General features: G+C 47.7%; 1 long non-coding RNA gene and 1 pseudogene across 2 annotated transcripts; both read left to right on the top strand.

Annotated features, from left to right (window-relative positions):
• The first annotated feature begins 7,259 nt into the window (after nucleotides 1-7,259).
• LOC148003819 (small ribosomal subunit protein eS10 pseudogene) lies at nucleotides 7,260-7,730 on the top strand (annotated as a pseudogene).
• A 534-nt stretch (nucleotides 7,731-8,264) lies between these two features.
• Nucleotides 8,265-20,555, top strand: LOC103690562 (uncharacterized). 2 transcript variants are annotated; one of them, XR_015629683.1, is made up of 4 exons: nucleotides 8,265-8,586; nucleotides 9,194-9,729; nucleotides 15,831-16,205; nucleotides 20,142-20,555. It is a non-coding gene; the product is annotated as an uncharacterized LOC103690562 (long non-coding RNA). The 2 variants fall into 2 exon arrangements; XR_015629682.1 differs by lacking the exon at nucleotides 8,265-8,586 and having other exon boundaries at nucleotides 9,396-9,729; nucleotides 18,429-20,555.
• The last annotated feature ends 1,159 nt before the right edge of the window (nucleotides 20,556-21,714 follow it).

Below are 21,714 nucleotides of genomic sequence, written 5' to 3'. Positions count from 1 at the left end.
GCGTGAGAGACCTTGGAACACTCAGCTGCAATTGGGATGTCTCCATCAAATCCCTCCCCTCAGGTGTCAGGGAGCCCCCTGGAAGAGGACGCAGAAAGAGCATAAGTGTCAGAGGGATGGAGAACACACCGGGAAAGCATGGCTTCTACACCAACAAGGGCAAAGCTCCTAGGAACTCCCAGAGACCGAAGCAGCATGCTCAGGTCTGCACAGGTTTGTACCAGGTCCTCTGTATATCATGGCTTCCAGTTTAGTGCTTTTATGGGATTTACGAGTGTGGAAACAAATGGGTTTCTGACCCCCCCCCCCTCGGTTTATCGTGACAGGGCTCTCTGAGTAACAGTCCTGCTATCTCGACACCACACCTGGCTAGATCTGTGATCCTTGTGCCTTCTCTTGGGCTCTTTTTCTTCTGTTGATTTGTCCTGTCTGACTTGGATAGGATAGTTCTTGTTTCATCTCTCGTTAACTGGAACTCTTAGAAGCCTGCTCCTTTCTAATGAGAGACAGAAAGAGAGGGGAAGGGAGGTGGGGAGGAGCTTGAACAAGTAGGGGGAGGGGCACTTATCATTGGGATATATTATGTAAGTGAAGGAGAATCTATTTTCAGTAAAAGGAAGATAAGATAAAAATTAGTATAAAAAAGATTTCTAGGTGTGGGTTCTTGAGGGGACACAGAGCATGGGCTTCAAGACTGCCTGAACAAACAGTTGTAATGCTGAATCTGGGGCAGAGAGAGAGAGAGAGAGAGAGAGAGAGAGAGAGAGAGAGAGAGAGAGAGAGAGAAGAAGAAGGAGGAGGAGGAGGAGGAGGAGAAGAAGAGGAAGAAGAAGAAGAAGAAGAAGAAGAAGAAGAAGAAGAAGAAGAAGAAGAAGAAGAAGAAGAAGAAGAGAGAGAGAGAGAGAGAGAGAGAGAGAGAGAGAGAGAGAGAGAGAGAGAGAGAGAGAGAGGACGGACGGGGCCCCTCTGCAGGCTGCGGGTGGCGGGTGTCTGAGGCCAGACTTACTAAGAGTCTGTCAGTCTATTGATAGACTTACTTCTTGGGTGATTTAAAGCCTGGGCTCTTTTAACCTTACAGTACTTGCTAACTTTAGCCTTACCCTCCAGTAGTACTTTCATGGCACACTGCGTATTAAGGTGCTCATTCATTCATTCATTCCTTCCAGACCAACTGGTGCTTATTTTGGTCCTAGGACTGTGCCAGGGCTAGGGACACAGGGCTTCACTGTGACTTCCAAACCAGGGATCTTTGTGAGGTGGCAGCCAGAGAGAGAGGAAGGTGAAAGGGAGACAGATTAGACGGAGAGGGGCACTTTGAGGGGACAGAGGTGGAGGACGCCATGAACGAAGGTACCCACTGCTCCGCACGCGTTTTCCGGAATAGAGGGGCTTAATGGGCTTTGTTTGGGCTGTGAAAACTTTATAATTAGCCCAACCAGCTGGCCCAGGCTGGGTGGAGGACTCTCCCCTCACTCCCTTTGCCTTCTCTGGTTTCAGAAAGAGCAAGTTCATGCAGGCACGGGGTGCTTTGCCCAGGCAGAGCAGACTACCCAGGACTGGCTGGCGGGACATACAGCTCCCAGCAGGGATGTGGGATTCCATCTGATGGAGGAGGGGGAGTCCCCAGTCCTGCAGTGTCCCGCAAGAGGGAAGAGCCTCTGTTCTTCTCCTCTCATTCCTGACACGCACCTTCCACTTCCGCTTTCCCTTTTTCAGACCCGAGGAGCAGGTGCTATGGTGAGCAAGCTCAGCTTCCAGGGACAGTGGGAAGGGATAACCGCAAAGCTCACCTTCACCCGCTTCACCCTGGGCCAGACCCTCCCCAACTCTGCCTGAAACCCCTTCTACTTGAGCCCCGCACCAATACTGCCATGTACTTGCCGCTGGGCCTTACAGGTTGCTTAGATGCTCTCGGAGAGGCAGAAGCTCTTAAAGATGCAGAAGCTGGTTTGAGTGGGTGAGGAACACCCGTGTGTGTACTTGTGAGTGGGTGGGAAAGGGTGTCCCTGCCTGGGGGTGCTGCCAGCCCTGAGGATGAGTCATCGGGCATAGAGCATCTGTCCCCACATCAGACAGCCATGGCCTGGCTCCTCCCAGATGGCTGCTGAGGGTTAGATATGGTTTGTCCCCAGGAAAACTTACACTCAGGCTTGGTCCCAAAAGTGGGACCTTTAAGAGATGATTAGATCATCAAGGAGGATCAGAGCCCTGGAAGGAGTTCTCCCAAGTAGATTAGTTACCATGAGAGCTACTTGGCGTGAAGCAACAGTGTCCTTGGTGTGTGGCCTCTTCCGTGTGTGCCCATGTACCCTTTCACATTCTGCCATGAGTTGAAGAAGCACCGAGCCTTTGCCAGAAGCCAAGAAGGTGGTGCCAGGGATGTTCTCTTGAGAGTCCCAGCCTGGCAATCACGAGTACAAGTTGACCAAGGCTCAAGTGTTCTGTGACAGTGGCAGCGACAAATACTTGGAGTGACCTCACGTCTTCTCACCCTCCTCCAGTCTCAGGTGTCCCAACCCTTCTTCCCACCGGATCACAAACACCAGTATAGTGATGGTTCCCCCTCACAAGTCAACCTGACTGGAGCCTCCTGGGAGGCATGCCTAGCGGGGTTCGATGAGGAACCCTGAATGTGGGGTCTTGCACTGAGAGACAAGTGGGAACGGAGAAAGCCAGTGGAACACCAGTAACCACTGCTCTGTGATTCCTGACCACAAATATAATGTGGCCAGGCACTTCGTATTTCCTTTGCTGTTCTTGGTTTTGTTTTAATTTTTTAAAATAAATTAAACGAGGTTTTGCCTATGTGTATGTATGTGTGCCATGAGTATGCAGTACTAGCAGAGGCCAGAGGAGGGCGTTAGCCACCGGATGTGGGTGCTGGGAACTGAACCTGGACCCTCTAAAGAGTAACAAGTGTTTTAAAGTGCTAGGCCATCTCCCCAGACCCTGACCTTCCTTCTTTAAGTGGCTTTGCCAGGCATTTTGTCACAGCAGTGAGAACAGTAACTGATACTAATAAAGGCCACTGGTGGCCACTAGATTCCTCATCGGTAGCGGTGCTGGAAGTTTCTGGAAACCGAGGCACAGCTGAGCATGGGCAGTGGGACCCAGAAAGTCCTCCCAAGAAGGTGTGAGGGAAGCAGAGCCCCATGAGAAGCTAGTCTACCTCTGAGTGCCCTCTTCCCCCTCCCCTGCCTGGTGCCCAGCCTCCTGCATTCAGAGAAGCAGTTCACTGAAATGCCAGCTAGAGCGTCCTTCCCCAAATGATGTCACCCTCCTCCCACCACAACCCTGTGTGCTGTCCAACCTGGCTTTGAAAATAAGGTCAAGCCAAAACTGGCCTCTTTTGGGAGAGTCTTTCAATGGGTAATAAGTTGGCTGCTTATATTAGACACATTTCAGTGGATGGATGGGTGGGGACCACAGTAAGATTTTTTTTAACTTGTTGAATCAGTTTCACAGAAAGTCAGAATTTCTGACTTCTCTTGAAGTTCTGCAGAGCCATGGTGACATTTGGGGACTGCCCCTAGAGCCAGCCTCCCTCTTACGTTCCAGATCTTATCAGTTCTGTGAAAGCTGAGTTCTTTCCTCTCCCTATTTTTAGGTTAAACGCCTCCTTTCTAGGCCTGAGCACGTGATCCGTGGAAATAGACTTATTAAGATGAGGTCAGCTTGGAATAGTGTGGACCCCTATGGAGAACACAGACATACACAAAAGGGAGAAAGCTATGTGGAGGTAAAGGCAGAGACCAGAACAATATTGCCAAGGAGTACCACAGGTTGGGGAAGAAAAAAAAAAATCCTGGAAGCCAAGAGAGTCTCCTGGGACGAGTCCTTCCCAGCATTCTCAGAAGTGTGGCCCAACACACAACTTCATCTCAGATCTCCTGCAGAGCTATAGTGGGCTCCTGTTGGTCTTGAATTACCTAGCACATGGTACCGGTTACAGCAGCTCTAGGCAACTACACCAGCCCCACCACTCCCTAGTACTTGGTAGCTGGATGGTTACCTGTCCTGCCTGGGCCCAGATACATTTGTATTTTCATCTGCTGTTATAGAACTGTGTCTTCTTTACAGTAGATGTGCTGTGGTCAGAAGGAAGGGAACATTCACAAGACCAGGTATATCAGCATTCCAGCATTCACTTAAGGAAGTTTTGTGTGTGTGTGTGTGTGTTCAGACCTTCACATGGATTCTACTCACTCTCTCAGCCCACCTCCCAATGCATGTAATCCTACTTTGGTACATGTGTGACCTAGAGAGTCACACTTGCAGTGGTTCCCAACCTGTGAGTTGTAACCTCTCTGAGAGCCAACATCTCTTTCACAGAGGTCCCTAACTGAGTATCTGCAAATCAGATATTTTCATTACAATTCATAACAGTGGCAAAATTATAATTATGAAGTAGCAATAAAAATGACTCCATGGTGGGGTTGGGGATTTAGCTCAGCGGTAGAGCGCAAGGCCCTGGGTTCGGTCCCCAGCTCCGAAAAAAAAAAATGACTCCATGGTGAATGTCACAATGTGAGGAACTGTATTAGGGGGCTACAGCATTAGGAAGGTCACAGAGCTGGAGGGTATAGGAGCAGAAGGTCAACTGGAGTGGGGAACACCCACGGTGCAGCTTTCCTGAGTTGTCACATAAGTTGGGGTGGGGCTTTTTGTTCATTCGGTTTCCCGGGTAACCTAAATGCCTATAAATAACCCCAATAATTTCATTGGTTCACCGAGATGGATTTGAATGGCATGTTGATTTCTTTGGTCACACAATATATGAGTCAATTCCTTTAGGTCAGAGGATGATGTCCTCACTTCTATAGTCTTGGGAGGTCAAGAGGGAGGTGACCTGGAGAGTCCGGGTCCTACCTAAAGGAGGTAATGTCTTCAAGCTGCAAGGGCTCATTTTGCTACAGCACTAGGTGGGTGACCAGAGCCCCCAGCAGAGGACTGAGTGAAAAGTGGCCCAGATTTGTCAGCAACTCCTAAACTGAGAAGGACATGGGGGACCACATACAGTATCTTAGATGTGAAGGAAGCCATGGAAACTTTGACTGCATCATCGAGGCCTTCCCAGGAGTTCCAGACATACATGCATCCTGGCCTCCATTGAAAGGACAAGGAGAGCCCGGTGTTGTAGGGTGGGCGAAAAGAAACCAAGGCCAGCCTCAGAGTGCAAGGGCTTGAGAGTGATAAGGGCATAGCACTCACTCTCTTAGCCTGAAGAGGCTAAGGAAGCAGACAGGGGCACAGGAGCAGCGTTACAACATCAACAATAACAACACACATGGCCTCACAGTCAAGGACGGCCTTGGACTTCTATCTTCTTTCTTTTTACCCACTCTCTTTAATTTTAATTTTTATTTATGAGACAGGGTTGCTCTGTGTAGTCCTGGCTTGTCTCAGAACTTATGCTACAGACCAGGCTGACCTCAAACTCAGAGATCCCCATGCATCTGCCTCCAGAGTGTTGGGATTAAAGGCTTGCACCACCGTTGCCCAGATGACCTTGAACTTCTTTTTTCTTTTTTTCTTTTTTTTTTTCGGAGCTGGGGACCGAACCCAGGGCCTTGCGCTTGCTAGGCAAGCGCTCTACCACTGAGCTAAATCCCCAACCCCGACCTTGAACTTCTAATCTTTCTGCTACCTTCTCCCAGGCGCTGTTCACAGGCATGCACCACCGACCTGCTTTAATTGTTGTTATGGTATTGGGGACTGAGTACAGGAGTATATTCAAGATATGGCAACATATTACCAATGAACCTACCTTCTCTGTCCCAGGAGTAGCTGCTCTCACCAAGACCACCAACTTCTCTACACGTGAAGCTTCTCAGTGCATGCTGCCTCTCAACACCCCTGATCTCCTTCTTAGCCTCTGCTCCAGTTGGGAATTTCTGCTTAGCTTATCTCCTTCCTCTTCAGGGTGGTTTGAGAAGGCAAGTCTGAGGGACAAGCCATGTCACCTCCTTCAGAGAGTTCAATCAGTTGGTTAGGTTCACTGCCCATTTCATCAGCCTGCCGGTTTCTCCTGGCTCCTCTGTCCCTTCATTTAATTGCTCATGTGCATAGCAGAGGATAAAACAGACCCGGTCCTTTTCATCCATCCTGTACACCTCTGGAGCGTGATGGTGACACATGTAGTTATGAAGAAATAAAAGCAGGCAGGGGAGAGGCAGGACTGGGAGCCATTTTTATTAGCACTGGGAGGCTAAGGAAGCCTCTGATCAATGTCAGGCAAGATCTGAAGGGTGAGAGTCAGCCTAGGGCTGTTGGGCAGAAGATGGGGTCAGTGCAAAGGTCCTGCAGCAGGAAAATACTCACTACATTCCCAACTGGACCTGCCCCACAGTTGGATGCTCACAATGTGTGACCTACGATGTGTGACTCACAAAGCCATCATGATAGGAAAATGCTGCTGTTCTGAGGTACAGAGCTGAGCACCCAGGAAGGCGACCAGGTAGGAGCTTTTGTGGATGATTCAGGTAGATGATAACACACTCCTAGACCTGGGTATGATTGTAGAGGCAGGAGAGGCTGGATAAGCAGACTGAAAGTAGGAAGAGGTCTTGTTGTGAAGGAGTGGTTCAACGGGATTAGGAGTTAATAAGAGAGTGAAGGGAGGGGGAGAATGATCAAAATACGTAATATACTTAAAAGAAATTGTCAAAGGATAAATAGAAAGAATTAACAAAACATTACAAAACAGCCGGGTGGTGGTGGTGGGCAGCGGCTCACATCTTTATATAGTGAGACCTTGTCTTGAAAAACAAAACAAAAAAATCTCAATCAAGAACTGGAGAGAGGGCTGGAGAGATGACTCAGCGGTTAAGAGCACTGGTTGCTCTTCCAGAGGTCCTGAGTTCAAATCCCAGCAACCACATGGTGGCTCACAACTATCTGTAATGGGGTCTGATGTCCTCTTCTGGTGTGTCTGAAGACAGCTACAGTGTACCTATATATATCTTTAAAAAAGACTCGCAGCTGAAGAAAGGAAGGTATATTGTAGGGAGAGCTAGAAAACTAAGTGGGAAAGGATCATTCATTCATCCATTCATTCCCTCCCTGCCTCTCTTCTCACTCTCTTTCTTTCCTTCCTTGAGGCAATGTACACATGTTGACCTTGAACTCATGACTGAGCCCTCCTGTCTCAGCCTTCCAAGTGCTTGTATATTTAGTTTATAATAAATAAATAAATCTTAAAAAAAAAAAGAACTGGATAGATAATGTAGCAGTTAAGAACACTTACTAGAGCTGCTGCGATGTTGATGCCTAAGAAGAACCGGATTGCCATCTAAGGAAGGGGTGATGGTTGCCAAAAAAGACGTCCACAATGCCCAAACACCCCGAGCTGGCAGACGAGAACGTGCCCAACCTTCACGTCATGAAGGCCACGCAGTCTCTCAAGTCTCGAGGCTACGTGAAGGAGCAGTTTGCTTGGAGACATTTCTACTGGTACCTCACGAATGAGGGCATCCAGTATCTCCGGGATTACCTGCACCTACCTCCGGAGATCGTGCCTGCCACCTTGCGCCGCAGCCTCGGCCCAAAGGTCCAGAGGGTGATCGGGCCAGCAAGATTCACAAGAGGGGAGGCAGACAGAGACACCTACAGAAGGAGTGCTGTGCCCCCTGGAGCTGACAAGAAAGCTGAGGCTGCCACTGGCTCAGCGACAGAATTCCAGTTTAGAGGGGGCTTCTGTTGACAGTGGACGTGGTCAGCCACCTCAGTGAAGTTGAGATTATGTTGTATTGAATAAACTTTAAAGGAAAAAAAAAACCACTTACTAATTCTGCAGAGGATCCAGGTTCAGTTCTCAATCCCCACATCAAACAATTGTAACTCTGGTTGTAGGGGATCTAAACACACACACACACACACACACACACACACACACACACACACACACACACGCACTAAAATGGGCCGAAGAGATGGCTCAGCAGTTAAGAGCACTGACTGCACTTCCAGTAGGTCCTGAGTTCAAATCCCAGCAACCACAACCATCTGTCATGGGATCTGATGCCCCCTTCTGGTGTGTCTGAAGACAGCGAGTGTCCTCACATACGTAAAATAAATAAACAAAAATCTTTGAAAATAAATGAATTAAATAATAAAAAACCCAAAGAGCCCTCATGTGTTGAATCCTCCATGTTTAGAGTATGGCGCTACAAGGCCTATCTGGAAGGAGGCTCAATGAGCTCACTCAGGTGGGCTTAATCTGTGAGTCTGTTACTTGGATAGGAAGAGGAGCTTAGGGTGCAGGTGCACACAAGAGGGAGGACCGCATGAACACTCAGGGAGAAGGCAGCCTTCTGCAAGGCAACCAGAGGCCTGGGGAGAAACAGCCTGCTATGTGTGATTACTTAAGATCAGCTGTGCAGGCTTCACCACCAGGGGAAAGGCATCTCTGTAGCTAAGGCAGTTACTGCTGCTCGGCTCCTTATGTCTACATCTGTGTCTAACTCCCTTGAAAGGACTTCGCCTATCTTGTCGCAGTTCGTCCTAACCACAACCCTCAGATACGTGCTCACTTCTCAGATGCAGAAGTAGAGCTCTGGAAAGTGGTGACGGAAGGCCCGGGGGAAGGTGAGCACTTAGGGAGCAAGGCCTTATGGGAAGGGTGCTACCAGCCTGACTTCCGGGTCCCCTCTTTATCTGCCGCCTGGGGAAGACCAGGCCTGTTCCATATCTGTCTCTTTCCCACCCTGCTCCTCAGAAGGCCAAGGTTGGATCTCTCTGCACTCTCACGGACCACAGTGTGCCTGTGTCTGTGTAGAGCCTGTGGTCTTATGTCAGGTCTTGTGTTAACCCAAAGCACTAGTTTCTAATTTCAGATGCTGAGGTCAGTGGGGGTGGGGAGGAGAAAGGCGGCTTTGGGTGGGAAGGGTATCTGAGTGTCTCAAAGCTGCGGTTCTCAGGCACGGACTTGCAGACCTGCTAGAGAGTCAGGGTAGCTTGAAGAATATTCGAGGATTCCTGTACTCTTCAGCTCCCATGCCCAGTCAAGTCATGCCTCGAGTTCCTACATGAGGCCCGTGTCCATGCCTTAGTGTGCTCTTTGGGTGGTCTTTCAGCAGCTATGAGAGTCCTTGGTGTGAGAGCGCTCCTGCGAAGCCGAGATGGTGGCTCTGTCAGTGCTGACTGTCTGAACCATGGACCAACACCGCTCACACCCTGTCTGGTGCTGTCATAGGTTGCAGTTGGCTGCATACTCGCCACAGCCCTGTGCCGGGCAGAGAACCAAGAAGGAAGCTTGGGCGTAAGAGGACGGAAACTGCCAACTAGTGTGACAAAGATCTAAACCGCCCACGTGGTCTGTAATCCTCTGCCTGCCCCGCCTCCCCCACCCATGACCTCAGCCTGAGAACAGCTTGGACTTGTGCTCTTCAAGGTCTGACTCGGTCAGCCATTTTCACAGGGATGCAGAGGGGAGCCAGGGGCTCCAACCCTCTGCCTCCGACAGCAGTTGATTGTGAAATGCCCTGGCTAATGTACACCAGCACAAGAAAAGGGAATCTCTTTGGGGCTGCAAATGCAGAGACTACAGCAGCCTTGAAGCAACTGTCTGTCTATGGTTCTGTCCCTGGGCCATACACGCGGTGTTTCTGGAATCTACCCAGAGGCCTCTTCCTCCTTTATTGAAGTCACACCTGTAGAGGCCTGGCCCTTTTTTCCCTTCCCAGTCCTGAGGGGGCACTGAGTGTCTAGAGCTGACCGTGCAGGACTGAGGTAAGGCTAGAATGAAATAGGGATGGGGGAGGGATGGACTTAGAATCATGGCCTATGTCTGTTAGGGGGACCACCTTCTGCTTCTGTCACTGGGCAACAGACTGTCAGAGGGTAAGACTGACATTAGAGAAGTTATCCTGGGACCCCACTTTGTTAGAAGACCTGGAGGCGTAGTGGGGCTGCAATCGAGTATGCCTGCTTGCCCAGGATGGAAAAGCTGTGGGGCCCCAGATCTAGGTACCCACAAATAGCCAAGCCGAAGCTGCTGACTATACATTCAGAACCTCTTAAGCTGTGACCTCAGGGGTGGGACTGGCACCTTCTGAAGGAGGATGGCCACAATGTAGGGATTGTCTTTCTGTGTTCTACTGCATGCTCTTACCTCCTGGCCACAAGTTCTCCTACTTTGGGACTAGTTTCTTGGGATTTTTTTTTTTAAACATTAGCAGAACTGTCTTCGCTCTTTGATCCCCTATTTCTTTTAACCCACCACAGTCTACATCCTGCCTAGGTACCCGGTTTCACTTAGCAGACCAGTCAGTGTCCTGCTTATTGTCTGGGTGATTCTGTTGTTTCAGAAGATAGAAGCCCCTGTGTTCTGAGAAGGGGCTGTCTGTCTTCTCCCTGGGAAGGAGACAATGTGTGAGACTCAGGGAGCACCTTAGAGTGCTCAGAGCTGGAGTGGAGGAATGCTGGGGTCTGACCTGACCTTCCCAGGATTAGAACAAGAGAGAGTACAGTGGAAAAGAAGACAAGAAGAAATGTTGGGGGTGGGGAAGCCGGATCTGGGCAGGAGCCCTGTGTTCTTCTGACTGGGATATGGGGCAGTGGTTGAGATGGAAAGACATGGGGTAAATAGGTAGGGCTAGGAGCGGGAGGATGTGAAACTTCCTGTTGGAAGAGCCAGAAGAAGAATTGCTGATGCGGAGGATGCAGGAGCTCAAAGGCTGTAATGGGTACAGGATACCCAGAAGGAAGCTGGTGGTTGAAGGAGAGAGGTGGTCCAGGGAAGAAGGGCTCTGCTATGAAGACCCTAATGTGGACAGAAAGGCCTGTGCACTTGAGAAGTTCAGAATAGGGGTGTCTGGGTGAAGGGGCCCATGGATTATGTCCAAAACTAGGCAGTGAGGACTCAGTGGACCAAAGCTTGAGGCTAGAGAGGTCAGAGGCAGGCGTGGAACAATTAGTAGGGCCATAGTACACAAAGGCAGCAGCTAATAGTAATTAGGGAGATGTGCTTGGCCTCTTTTGTGAGCATAAAATGAGATGCTCAGAAATGCTGGCAGCAGGCCAAGCCAGGGCGAGCCACAGTCAACAGCAGCTGTGTCATTACTGAAGAAGCCAGCTTCATCTGGAGCCACACTAGGTGCCCTTTCTGCCCTTCCCTGACTATTCACAGGGTCAGACTCTGGCGAGATTCATCTTTGCCCAACTCTGGGACCCCTTCTCCCCGACATTGTGGAGGCTCTGTTCCTTGTGCGCCTGTCCTCAGTACCTTCCCATCTCTAGAGGACTGAGGTGCCTGCTCTTTCAGCTGACCATTTCCATAGGAATAGCTACACACGCCAGTGCCAACCAGAAGGCCTCGTAGAAGGCTAGGGATGACAGGTTTCTTGGGACACAATGAGGGACTCCTCTGAGGTCCTTGAAGAAATGACTTCACTGTCCTGGATGTGGGTCCTGGTATCCTTTCAGCTACTTTTGGACAGCCTGGGGCACTATAGAGAGTGTTCCAAATGCAAACAAGGAAACTCCATCCCAACAATACCCCAGGGAAGGCAGGGGTGGGGTTCAAATGGCCATCTGCAGAGTCAGAACCTGCTACTCACTGACAAGCAGTGATCACCTGTCCAGTTACCAATCATCTACCCACCCCTTGGTGCTTTCCGGTCCCGCACAGCATGCACTCGACTGCTGCTCCCTTTGGACTCTTTGGTCTTCCCATCTTTCCTGGCCCTCATCTTCTTAGCCTCTCCCACTGATGACTGCCTTGCCTACTCCATGGCTGGTGCCCTTCCAACCCACTCCCCATAGCAACACCAGAGTCCTAGAAATGCAGATCCTACAGCTTCCACAGTGGCTTTCAGTTACCTTTCAGTAAGTTGAGCTCTTCAACTAGGCAAGCAGCCCCCCATCCCAGTGGACTGCTACATTCCTAGCTGTCTTTCTCTCAAACACTTGACACCAGGCCCACGGAAGTCTCCCTGAGTCCTCTGACCTCTTTGTGTAAGCTCAGCTGGCCTCAGACTCACTCTATAGCCAAGGGTGACTCGGAATTTCTGATCTCCATTTCTCAAGCGCTAGGATTACCTGGGTGTGTCACCACACCCATTTTAGGTAGAGCTGGGGATCAAACCCAGGGATTCAAGCATTCCAGGCAAGCATTCTAACACCGGAACCACACTCCCAGCTCCTGGATTTTATTTTCAGTGCCTCCATCACTATCTTCCTTCTAGGTTTTCCCATTTTTAAGTGACTATATCCATTGTAGCCAGAGATGGCAGAGCACACCTTTAATCTCAGCACTCGGGAGACCAAAGCAGGCCAATCTCTGAGTTTGAGGCCAACTTGGTTTATATAATGAGTTATAGCTCTTCTAGCACTTCACAGTGAGGTCCTATCTTGTAAAAAATGTTTTATTTATTTTTAATTCATTAATTTGAGGAAGGGTCTCTGCATGCAGTCCCGACTGTCCTGAAACTCACTATGTAGATAGATTGACCTTGAACTCAAGAGAGATTTTCCTGCTCTGCCTCCCAAGGGCAGGAATTAAAGGTGTGCACCACAGCCCTGGCCTCCATTGTAGTTAGTGGCTTACTAAGAAGAATTTGATTCATCATCTCAGGGGACGTGGCTTCTGGATTTCCCCCTCAGTTACCTTTCCAGGTCTCCTGGACATTGAAGGTGTGCACAGTGGAATGGGTGGGATCATCCATCCATGGCTGTTCCCTGCTTGCAACCCTGTGCTCCTGAAGGTTCTTCTTTCCAACTGCTAGCCCTCATTGAAAGGATGTTGTGTTGAAAGAGTATCTTGGCCAAGGAATGTCACAAAAAGCCATATGTCTTAGTTAGGGTTTTACTGCTGTGAGCAGACACTATGACCAAGGCAAGTCTTAAAAATGACATTTAATTGGGGCTGGCTTACAGGTTCAGACGTTCGGCCCTTGTCATCAAGGTGGGAGCATGGCAACATTCAGGCAGGCATGGTGCAGGAGGAGCTGAGTTCTACATCTTCATCTGAAGGAAGCCAGGAACAGACTGGGCATCTTCAGGCATCTAGGAGGAAGATCTCCAAGCCCACCCCACTGTGACACACTTCCTCCAACAAGGCCACACCTTCTCAATAGTGCCACTCCCTGGGAATAGCATATGTAACACAACAGAGTTCAGGCAAGAGATTTATTGGGTGGGAAGGGATACAAGATGGCTGCCTCCGAGCAGGGAAGGAGACAGTGGTGGACCAGATCATGAAGGCTGAGTTTATAGGGGGTGGGGCATGGGTACAGCTTCTGGTGACCATGGAGATACATTGCATTGGCTGTTGGTGATGATAGGACATTGGCTCTGAGTCATTGAAGGCAGGGAGGAACCTGGCTCCAAAATGTGGGCAAAAGACTTTTGGTGGTTCCTAGTATACCCAACACTCAGTAGCCATGACAGTTCCTAAATTTTATTAGGTGCTTAACGCAGGGATAGCAGCAAACTCAACCAAAAAGCTGCAAGACATTTTCTTGCCTCTACCTCCGAAGGGCTGGGGTTAAAGGTGTGCACCACATCTTTATTAAGAAAACTATTGGGCTGGAGAGATGGCTCAGCAGTTAAGAGCACTGACTACTCTTCCAGAGGTCCTGAGTTCAAATCCCAGCAACCACATGGTGGTTCACAACCATCTGTAATGAGATCTGATGCCCTCTTCTGGTGTGTCTGAAGACAGCTACAGTGTACTCATAAAATAAGTAGATATTTGAAAAGAAAAACGAAAACTATTATTCTATAATCTTTCCTGTGCCTCAGAACCCCTTTCCACTGTGGTGGCAACATACTTTGCCCATTTGGGAACTTCCATGCTCCTTCCCAACAGTCCACTTACATTCTATTTATTCCATTTTTCTCCCTCCTGTTTGTAGCAGAAGCCAAGCTGGGACGCCCCTCTGAGGCAGGCAGCATGGTGGGGAAGAGGTAGGTCATTAGGAAGGCTCTTACCAGTGGTTGCCATCAGCTCCCACGTTATCCACGGTTGACATTTGTCCCTACAGTCTTTGCTAAAGATGTATTTTTGTCCTAGATGGCAGAAGACAATTTCTAGGTGTAGTGACTCCATTCCTACCAAACACTTCAAAGCCCTAGATCGGACTTTGAGAAAACAGAGCCGTAGAGGAAGAGGTGGTAGGCAAGGCCACTAAACCCTTATGTCCTTCCTCAAGGTGGGGTGAGCCTGGTCAGTCACTGACAAGTCTTTTAATATGCAAATGAAGTAGAGTGTAAGGTTCATGGATCCTCTGCTATTAAAGGGGGTAGGAATGGTTCTTTTGAGGCTGGGGCTTCAGAGTCAGTCTAGGAGTGAGTAAGAGACACAGAACTTCAGTGTGGGAGGCTGGCTTAGGATGTTCACATTTCTCTTGTGATGGAGAGGGGCCTGCCTTGGCAAACCCCTTCCACTCTTGCAAATTAGGAACTGGTGGTATATTTCGACACTAAGAGCCAACGAGCTCTTTCACACCCAGTGATCAGAACGCCCAATTACCTCAGCCTTCTATGTTTGTGTTGAGAACATTCGGAACTCTTGCTCTTTGGAAATAACCACTAAAGGTCAACTGCGTATGAATTGGAGGCCAAGGTTCCCTCTTTCTTCACCTGTACTTCTTCCAAGTTCCTTGTCCTTAGGGACCCAGGGGGAGCTCCACTCTCCCAGGGGATTTTTGGTCTTGGTTGACACAAGTAAAGCAATCCGTGGGGTCATCTGGACAAAGGTGGAGGGTGGAAGAACCAACCCTCTGCCCCCGTGACACAATTGTTTCTTTTAGTAAACTCTGTGGGTAATTCTGATGTATGTTAATAATCTCTAAAAGAAAAGTCATAGGGTTGGGGATTTAGCTCAGTGGTAGAGCGCTTGCCTAGCAAGCGCAAGGCCCTGGGTTCGGTCCCCAGCTCCAAAAAAAAAAAAAAGAAAAGAAAAAAAAAAAAGAAATCAGTGCTTGGCCCACCCAGCTGGTTGGTAGGAGGAAGTCGGTGGGCAAGTTTGTGTTCCAGACACAGGGACAGACAAATGTCTGCTGCCACGAAGATAGGCTCTCACACAAAAGCAAGTCCTGAAATAGCATAGTATCAAGTAGAAGGTCCACCCAAGACTACAACTAAGAAACGGATGTGGAGGGGTTGGGGATTTAGCTCAGTGGTAGAGCACTTGCCTAGCAAGTGCAAGGCCCTGGGTTAGGTCCCCAGCTCCGAGAAAAAAAAAAAAGAGGAAAAAAAAAAAAGAAATGGATGTGGATACTCATACACTCCAGCAGGTAGAAGTGTATGTGTGTGTGTGTGTGTGTGTGTGTGTGTGTGTGTGTGTGTGTGAGAGAGAGAGAGAGAGAGAGAGAGAGAAAGAGAGAGAGAGAGAGATTGTGAGAGTCAAAGTTATGTTTTGAGTTTTAATTACCGTGCCTAAGAGATCCATAAATCAACAATACCTCTAACCTGTAAGCCCCTTTGCTCAAGAATAGATTCTTCCCGAAATACTGGAGGCTACTGTGATAACAAGCCACATGTTTTGGCTACCCTGAACAAGTTTGTCTGACCCAACTACACCAGATGTGCTTGATCACACGTAGGCAGGAGGTATGTAACAGGAAATACATCAGGATGCTTGCCCTGATTGGATGTAGGCAGGAGTACATCAGGATATAGGCTCATTCCTGATTGGACCTGGGGGGAAATTTGTAGCTTTATAGGTTTGCCTTTATAAGCCTCTGGGGGGAAAAATAAGACTCTTTGTCATTTTCAGGGAACCCTGGAATGGTCTTGTCCTCACTTCATCATCTTGGCCAGTATTTAATTAAAGCGTGCTTCATATTTGGCTCAAAAACTGTGTTTTTATTCTCTCTCTCACCCAGTAGGAGTAACAATGTCTTAAGGTGTAGAAGAGCTGGACACAGTGAGAGCTGTCCTTGGTTTCCTGTCCATGCATGAGGTAACTGTCCTGCTGCCCTGCAGGCTGTGAATCAAGTGAGCTAAAGATAAGATGGGAATCATACTCGGACAAGCAGACAGCAGCTTGCAAACCTGCGATAACTGTGACATCATACTACATGTTTCAGAGGTGATCTGGCCTGTTCCAGGAAAGCTCAGAATGACTCTAGCGTAAATGCTCTCAAAATGGCCAGCAGAGCCTCGAAGAGATACTCATATTCTTATGCTCCCAGCAACACTCTGCATGACAGGAGGTAAAACTTAGACTTAGCAGTCTGTGTACATCAGTGAGCAAATGGGTAAGTAAAATGTGGTGCACCAATGAATTAGTCATGAAAAGGAAGGGGATGGCACCATGTACGCGGGCGCTTTTAAGCTTTCTTTCTACTGTTTGCATGTCTATTAGTTTAAGTCTCTGGGATATGTTGATAGCAGGCAAACTGAAGAAGAGAGAAAAGATCCCAGTTTTATGCATGTGCACAGTGGTCATGTAAAACAGGAAACCAAAGGGTCAGAGTTTGACATTCTGCTTTCCAGAAAGAACTAGGGATTGAAGGCTTTGGATGGATGTCGATGGGTAGTGGGAGGATCAGAGGAGGGACTGCATTGGTACACAAAGGTTGCCTTGTTAAGCAGATAAAGTTTCAGGTAGTGGCCCGGAAGCATAGGTGACAGGATGTGTCAAAGTCTGTCCAGGAGATACACTGACCTTCACTCTCTTTTCTGAGTCACACTCTTCCAGCCAATGAGCCGAGGAAGGGAGTTACACTGCAGGCAGGTAAGGAGAGCTCACACAGGCCTGTCATTTAACGTAATCTGGGCACCAGAGAGCCACATCTAGAGGTAATCACTAGGTGAGCCTTTTATGACAAGCCATCTACAAAAGGGCATACACCCTAAGAAAAGTCCTATGAGTCCCACCTACAGGGTGTAACCGGGCATAGTTTCACTTCTGTTGCCCTGGCAAAATAGTTCAACCAAAACCAACTTTAATAAACAAGACAACAGCAACAACACAAAGTCAAACTACTAGCCTGGGCCAGGTGCCAAAAGGCTTCAGTTCCAGCACTCAGGAGGCAAAAGCAGGAGGATCTCTGTGAGTTCAAGGCCAGCTTGGCTTACTCAGAGTTCTAGGTCAGTTAGGACTATGTAGTGGGACTGTGTCTCAAATTAAGGAGCCAAGGAACAAATAAAAGCAATTTAGGTAAGAGAGGGTATATTTGACTTACAATTCTACGTTACTCTCCATTATTGTGGAGACATCAAGGCAGGAACTTAAAACATTTACAGTCAAGAGCTATGGGAAAAGAATACATGGCTGCTTGCTTTGCTGCTTTCTGTTTATCTAGCTTTCATCTGTAGGACCTCCTGCTTAGGGAATAGTACCGCCCACAATGAGTGGGGGTCTTCTCCATCTTAACTTTCCATTAACAGTCAAGACAATCCCCAGTAGACATGCCCATAGGCCAAAGTGACTTTGGCAATTCCCTACCTAGGCTCTCTTCTTAGATGACTCTAGGTTCTGAGCCTGGAGTGAGGGCTCAGAATTTAAAGGTACAGAAAGCAGTGGAGGGTGATGACACACCCTTAATCCTAGTGCCCAGGAGGCAGAGGCAGGTGGATCTCTGGGAGTTAAAAGCCAGCCTCAGCCTCATCTACATATACATAGTGAGTTCCAGGACAGTCAGAGCTACTTAGTGAACCTTGTTTCAAGAAGAGGGGAGAGAGAGAGAGAGAGAGAGAGAGAGAGAGAGAGAGAGAGAGAGAGAGAGAGAGAGAGAGAGAGACAGAGAGAGAGACAGAGAGAGAGACAGAGAGAGAGACAGAGAGACAGAGAGGAGAGAGACAGAGAGACAGAGAGACAGAGACAGACAGAAACAGAGAGATTTAAAAAAAAGTATACACTGCTCTTACAAAGGATCTGAGTTTGATTTCCAGCATTAATTATCAGGCTGAGCAGTTAAGAGAACATACTGTTCTTACAAAGGAACTTCAAGGCAGAATCTTGCTATGTAGACCGGGTTAACCTCAAATTGTTTCCTCTACTCCCTAAGTATTGGGACACCAGGCATGGACTAGCACACCTGTCTGGAAGGTGGGTTTTATGCTAATCTCCACGGCAGAGTTCCTGTTCACGATAATGCCTTCCTCTGGTAACTACATTCCGGGTTTGAGGTCTTCTGACTCATACAGGGGTCCTTCTAGAAACCTCTTTCCAGTTGCTCTCCCTCGCAGCCACCACTGCAATGATCGGACAAACCCAAGGGCGAGGCACAGGCATAACCCAAAAAGAGGGTCTTTTCCTGCCCCCGGATTGGTTCCCCTTGACTTCCCTCCCCCCAGCACAGGCAAGCAGGCAGTCTCTGCTGATTATAAGACAGCTCCTGGCTGTCAGTTCTGCTTGAATAAACTCCTTTGTCCTCAAGAATTTTCCCATGTCAAACATTTAGTCTGCTGTGCTCTGGGTCAGCGAACAAGATGAGTCTGAATTTTTTCTTTTCTTTTCTTTTTTTTTTTTTTAGGAGCTGGGGACCGAACTTGCTCCTTGCAAGCGCTCTATCACTGAGCTAAATCCCCAACCCCCGAGTCTGAATTTTTAAACAACCTTATAAATGGAAGACATCTGTCTGCAAGACAGACACACCCATCTGCTACACTGTCACCAGCTTTCAAGACCCTTCCTTAAAACCCTATTGTTCTACATTTTAGGTGCTAAAAAGTATAGCTTAAAAAATATATTTAATAATATAGGTATATGTTCTTGGGAGATGGAAGTCAACCAGAACCCCCTCCGCACAGCACTCCCCCATGGAGCAATTAACTACTAATGATGGTTTGATGTATATGTCTTCCTGAAACCTCAGATTTTGCCCCCTGAACACAGACATTACTGTTATCATCATTACTATCCACTATAGCAACTGACCTGGCAGGAATGAAGATATTTTAAAGACAGGCTAGTGTTTCTCAGTCTATCAGATTATTGGGGGAAAAAAAAATGACCTCAAGAAGCAGAGATTTTGCCCATGAATCTCACGCTGGGCGGAGGCAAAGGCTCAGTCAGAGCAGAGCTTTTCTCCGAGAAGATAGACTTACAGCTTGTCAGACACCTTACAGGAGAAGTGTGAAGTCTAGGCAAGGACAGGACCCACCTTGGTGGGGACCTCTTAGCTCTGAGTATCCCTACTCTATTTAAAGTCTAATCGGACTTCGGACTCTTCAGATGTGCTTGACGGAACGCCACTGGATCTCTTTGTCCCTCTTCCTGGTGTGACCACATTAAATACATCTCCCTTTTCATTTTTACTACTAATTTGGTTGTTTGAATTGGATCCTCAAGGATGGGTGGCTGAACTTGATTCCTTGGGGTACAGACTGTGGCCTTGAGTTTGGTAACACGTTACCATGGATTCTGTTTGGCAATTGCTTTGGACATATATTAAACTTCTTTTAGTATCAGAACATCGTTGTTTTCTTAGTTGAAGATGTTCTATTGTGTCTATGAATAACCACTTATTTAACGAACTCCCTGGTGGTATCTGGAATCTGACCTCCCTCTTCCTAGTGTTTCCCTTATACAGTGGATAGAGTTGGACAGGTATCGGTTTACTTGTGTGCTCTATGGCTATGAGAGGTATTTCTAGAAGCCGTTAGGAAGCCCGTGGGTACTAGTCTTAAATAAATAAAGACAAAGCAATGGAGTTGTAAGGAAGAAAAGATTTATTTATTTAAAATTGCTATTATGGTGATGATGATGACAATGATGACGACGATGACGATGATGTGTCTGAGCACTGTGTGAGGGGTAACACCCATGCCATGTCTCCCATGTGGCAATCATAGGACTCCTCCACCTTCCTCTGAGTGTCAGGGGGTCTAACTCAGGTCAGGCTTGTATGGCAAGCACTTTCCCCACTGGACGGACCATCACACCCTTTCCCCAAAGACTTCTTTTCCTCACCCATGGCAAAGGTCTACAACTGATACGTCTATAACAAAGGGCAGTTTGCTGAAAGAAAAGGGTGCACGGTTTATTGACTAAAATTGAATGTGAAATGGGAACCTTCAGAAGAGAAGACACACGGACACAGGGAGAACTGGACCTCTCTGCTTAGACGAAATGGATGGACAGCTGTGTGGAATGGCTGGACAGAGAGGAAGTCTAAGTGACGAGAACATGCTGGGGTGGGTGGGTTTAGCAAGGCCTGTTTGTTCACACTCCTTTCGGCTTCCAGGTACCACAGAGGACACCTGTCACACTTCCTTCAGCCGAAAGTTCTCAGCATGCCAGGAGGTCAGGCTTCAGTGGCTTCACCTAACTTCGTAAGAATTAGATCTTGCCGGGGCCTTAGGGCTGCACACCTGTAATCCCAGCACTCGGAAGGGAGAGGCAGTTGGATCTCTGAGTTCCAGGCCTGGTCTACAGATGGAGTTCCATGATAGCCAGGGCTACACAGAGAAACCCTGTCTTACAAATCAACAAAACATAACGAAATAAACAAAAGAAAACTAAACAAAAAATTAAAAAAAAACCCACTTTATCTTGATTGTAGTGGTAGTTGTATGACTGTATGTTTATGATTTTTAAAGCTTTATAATTTTTTAAAAATTAAATCAATTATACTATACAATAAAAAGATTAAACCCTCCCCAAAGGTGACTTGTCTTTAAGAAGCCCACATCCATGGTTTTGGGTATATGTTTCTGTCTTCTGAGCACTTCTAAGCACTGTCTGCTTAAGGCTATATTACAATGTCTTCATTAAATCCCACTTCCACTTTATTAAAAATAGACCTTTAAAGATAAATGACTGAATTTTAATCTCAGGCTACAATTCATTTTAAAAATATTTAGCCAGGCGATGGTGGCAGCACACACCTTTGATCCCAGCACCCAGGAGACAGAGGCAGACAGATCTCTGAGTTCAAGACCAGCCTTATCTACAGACTGAGTTCCAGGATAGCCAGGGCTACACAGAGAAACCCTGTCTTAAAAAACAAACAAAAATTATTATTATGTGTGTGTGTTTCTGATGTGGGGACACCTGTAGGGCGATCAGAGGATAACTCTGTGGAAATGGTTCTCTTCTTCCAACTTTATGTGAATCCAGGCAGTTGAACTCAGCTCTTCATGCTCGTGTAGCGAGCACCTCTGCCCACTGAGCCATCTCACCAGCCCAGTGAGCCACACTTTAATTAAAACAAATAAAGAGTAACCGGCCCCAACTTTATGACCACTGCACTGAATGAGCTCTGACCCCGTATATGACTCAACCTTGCCTGTGCCTAGGGCATCATGGGAGGAAATGGAGCATTTCAGAGGCAGGAAGTCAGAAGAGTTAATGTGATCTATCTTCTGTCTCAAGATGTGGTGAAACCCCCACGGCTCCCATCCCCAGATGTCAGGCAGGAAACTCACTTATGAGTAAAATCAGAACTTCAGTGTGATTGGTTTATTGACTGGACAGGCACCAAGAAAGAACTCTCTGACTTAGCCCAACACAGACTAGAGCCTTTGAAGTCAACTTGTGTTTTCCTGGTGCCTTAGCATTTTTGATTTTTAAAAGATTATATATATATATTCACACATATTTGTCTATTTATAGACAAATACTCACACATTTAATATATATAGACAAATACTCACACAATCAATATATATATTAAATGTGTGAGTATTTGTCTATATGCATGTGTCTCTTGTATGTATACATTGTACCTCATGCTCTCGGAGGGTGAAAGGGGTTTGGAGTCCCTGGAGTTACAGAGCTGCCATGTGGGTGCTGGGAACTGAGCCCAGACCTTTGGT

Source organism: Rattus norvegicus, chromosome 9 (assembly GCF_021556685.1).
Source record: "Rattus norvegicus strain SHRSP/BbbUtx chromosome 9, alternate assembly SHRSP_T2T, whole genome shotgun sequence".
Classification (NCBI taxonomy): Eukaryota; Metazoa; Chordata; class Mammalia; order Rodentia; family Muridae; genus Rattus; species Rattus norvegicus.
This window is presented reverse-complemented; position numbering and strand designations above follow the sequence as displayed.